Here is a 4108-nt window from a genome sequence, read left to right as displayed (position 1 = left end):
TTTTCAGGAAGGTCTGTGTCTTATGTTAACGGGACTTGATAGTATTCTTCAAGAACGCTGTGGTTTTATGCAGTGCAGGTCACAGGCATGTGAACTTGGCAGTCCCTCTGTGGAGCCACTGTGAGTATCGGAGCGAGCTTCTCCCCAGGCAGCGGCCCTCAGTGGAGATGGGCTTGCGATGGTGACGGTGCCTGTGTGTGTCCGTAGCCGGAGAGGTCTGAGTGAGAGAGGACTGATGGTCTCGTGGCAGGACAGCTCGGCCAGTCTGAAGCGGGTGTTTTAGGAGCTGGAAGGTTCTGTGAGGACTGACGACAGAGTGGGTGGTGGCGACAGTGAAGATGTATCCCTGGAGGTTTGCCTTTGCTTTAAGACCCTTTCTCCCCAGGTTATGGCCACAGAGAGAAAACGCTCCCACTGTCCCCCTGGGCCTTACACTTAAACACAGTCCTTTGGAATATATGTCCTCAGACCCTCTTGCCTAGCACCAGAAGGAAAAATTGAAATATAATTGAACTGCTCTTTTGTGCCATTTGACTCTAGTTTATAAAGTAGTTTCTTGGGGAGTTTTTTTTTTTTTACCTTAGAGATTTCTTAAGAGCACAAGTTACAATGTCTTGTACGGTTTTAAACCTTTGCGCACTGAAATATTTCTTCAAACACAATCTTGAGTGAAACTAAATGTATAAACAGTGGGAAACGCATTACCATTGACTCACTTCCCTGTGCTGAGTCCTGGTGCATGTGGCGGGGTGAGAATTTCATTCTTTCACCCACGTCTGGACACTGTCCTTGGAGGGGTCCTCGCATACCATGTCCGACCTCACAGCTGGGACAACAGCTGGCCGTGACCACGCACACCAGTCACCGCTTCAGAAGTGAGTGTTTCATTGACGTGGCGGCCAAGGGCAGACTGACCCTCTGACCGCTCAGCAATGGAGCGGTCGGCCCGGGCTGCTCACACCCTGGTTTGTGGTGCAGGAGCGAGTTGGGCGGGTTAACATCCACAAGGCCTGTCTGGTCAAACTGGGACCAGACCCTGGTCCTGGGGCAGCTTTTCCTCTCTGGTTTCCCTGTGGACGAGGATTCCCCGGGCGCAGAGGTCGGCCAGAGAGGAGTGCGGGGCAGAGCTGGGAGGCCGTGGGAGGGTTTATTCGTGTTTTTCCCTTCCAAATGCCATCCAACGGGAATTATCCAGGGAACAGAGTTCTTAACAGAAGAAGCTCCATGTAACAGGCCAGAGGGGGCTGCCTGGACTTCCGACCGACCATCTCTTATCATTATCCTTCTCTTCATCTCAGTCCCCGCGTCCAGATGCTATTCCTCCAGCCTCTGGTCCATGCTCAGGATGTGAGTAATCGCTCAGTCCTGGTCAAGAAGTGCTCGCTGAGCCACGCGTGATGCTGATCGCCCCACTTTGAAGAAGTACTATTGATATTTGGCTCTGTTGACTAATGAGTTTGCCGACCACTGGTCTAGCCAGTGGGCACGCCACGCCACCTTTTACAGTGCTTCCATGTTGACATCTCTCCTGTGCTACATACGCATCATGTTTCTCTGGGAATCTTTGATCTGCGTTTCAGATTGTTTCCTTCTATGACTTTAATTCCTGGATTGAGTTAAAGTGAATGAACCTAACGAACGTTTTTCAGGGTCGTTACCAGGTTGCGTTGTTGCGCTAGTTGACATTCACACAAAGTCGGAACAATTCTGTACAATTTTCCAAACTGAAACCCTACTCGTGTGCACTTAAAGCTCGTTTTCGTGCTGTCTCCCCACAGGGTGTGCGAATGGTGCTGGCAAACTGAGATGGTCTGATGTCTTAATGCAGCTTTTTCTCACGGCTCTTTTCCTGGTCCTCACCCCTGCCCACCACCATCATACGACACCCAGACCCAGACTTGTAAATAATGTGCAGCCTGCTGTATTTTCTTTTAAGGTAGAAGTGCATTTGGCAATGACTAAAAACAGCCAGATTTTTTTTTTTTAAGTTAATTCTCAATTCTAAATGAGCAAACACCATTAAGACACATTTTACCTTATTCTTCTGACTTAAAACATTTTATTGCAGTTTGAATGAGATATGAAAAATGTGTAGATAACCATAAAATGAGGTCTGGGGTAGGTCCCCCTGTATAGTAATTTATCATTTCCCTATAGGTTCTGACGGTTTCCAAAGTACTAGCAGGGACTTTTTTCCAAATGACCTTATTTGGGGGAAAAGGAATATTTGTTAGGAGGGAAAGAATGTAGTGGAACAGGAAGGAAAGGGAGGGTATTTTGCTGCTCCAAAGTAATTGATCGAGGATTCCTTTGGAGGGAGGAGAGCACGGGGAATTTTGGCTGTTTTCCGTTCTGCTGCTTTAAATAATTACCTCTCATTTAAAGCCATCCAGAACTGTAGTTTTTCTGACAGAGGTTTCAGTCTTACTGGTCAGAAGTTGAGGAGAATTGGAAAGGACCTGGGGTCAGATGGGCTTGGATCCCATCCTGGCAATAGTTAGTGACTTCTGGCTCGTCCAATCACACAGAGATTGTTAGTTCTAAGGCGGGACCCTGGAACCTGCATTTTGACAGATTCCTCAGTCGGAGGTGCAGATGGGCCTTGAACCCAAGACCCACTGTTACAGATAAATGGCTCTTAGAACTTGAACTCTCGCTGCAATCTTTCCCCCTAAGAGCCAGGCAAGATGATGCAAAAGAATAAGAGACAGATGCTGCTAGAATCATCTGCCTTCCGGGAATGGCCCACTGCCTCTCTACCAACAGGGAGCATCTCCGCTCCTTCCCTTAGTTAGTGCACTCGCTATGGGATTAGCTTTTGTTTTTGTAATCCTCACCCGAGGGTATTTTTCCATTGATTTCTAGAGAGAGTGGAAGGGAGGGGGAGAGACAGAGAGGGAAACATCGATGTGAGAGAGACATATCAATTGGTTGCCTCCTGCACTTTCCCCAACCAGGGCCGGTGATTGAGCCTGCAACCGAGGGTAGATGCCTTTGACCAGAATCGAACTTGGGATCCTTCGGTCTGCAGGCTGATGCTCTATCCACTGAGCCAAACCAGTTAGGGCTCACCTAGGAAGCTTTAAAAGAAAATGCCAGTCCCTGTACCTTACCTCCAGGGATTCAGACTTCAGCATCTGGGGCTGGGCCTGGCTGCCCCGAGATGCTAATAGATTGACAGGTTGAGAGCTGCTGCTCTAAATTGAGCCTGACTCGAGATGCTTCTTGTTCCTATTGCAAAGCATTGTGGTTCCCCTGCAAATGCCCAAGTGAATTCGTGTCCTAAAGCTAAATACAGCTTGGGTTCAAGCTGGAGCCCTGGCTCTCATACTGTGCAGTAGAGGTTATTGCAGAGAAAAACGGATGAAACAAATGGTACCATATATCATTTTTGAGAAACAAGGAAGACTATTTTAAAAATAAATGTAGCCAGATGAATGTAGTTTCCTCCCAATAGTCACTTTGGGGATTCAGACCAATCTTTTAAGGATGCTTCCAGTTTTCAAAACCCAGTTGGCCTTTTATTTTAGACACTAGTGGCCCAGTGCACGAAATTTGTGCAGGGGGGGGGGTGTCCCTCAGCCCTGCCTGCACCCTCCCCAAACTGAAACCCCTCGGGGGATGTCTGACCGCCAGTTTAGGCCCAATTCCTGTGGGATTGGGCCTAAACCGGCAGTTGGACATCCCTCTCGAAATCTGGGACCGCTGGCTCCTAACTGCTCACATGCCTGCCTGCCTGATCAACCCTAACCACTGCATGCTGGCCTTCTCACCCCCAACTGCCCCCCCCCCCTTACCAGCCTGATCGCCCCCAACTCACCCCCTGCCTACCTGCTCGCCCCCAACTGCCCCCCCCTTACCAGCCTGATCACCCCCAACTCCCTGCCTACCTGCTCGCCCCCAACTGCCCCCCCTTACCAGCCTGATCGCCCCCAACTCCCCCCCTGCCTACCTGCTTGCCCCCAACTGCTCTCCCCTTACCAGCCTGATCGCCCCCAACTCCCCCCCTGCCTACCTGCTTGCCCCCAACTGCTCTCCCCTCTTGGCCTGATTGCCCCTAACTGCCTCTGCCTTGGCCCCGCCACCATGGCTTGTCCAGAAGGATGTC

The sequence above is a fragment of the Myotis nattereri genome, assembly GCF_964212035.1.
Source record: "Myotis nattereri genome assembly, chromosome: 10".
Taxonomy (NCBI): domain Eukaryota; kingdom Metazoa; phylum Chordata; class Mammalia; order Chiroptera; family Vespertilionidae; genus Myotis; species Myotis nattereri.
This window is presented reverse-complemented; position numbering follows the sequence as displayed.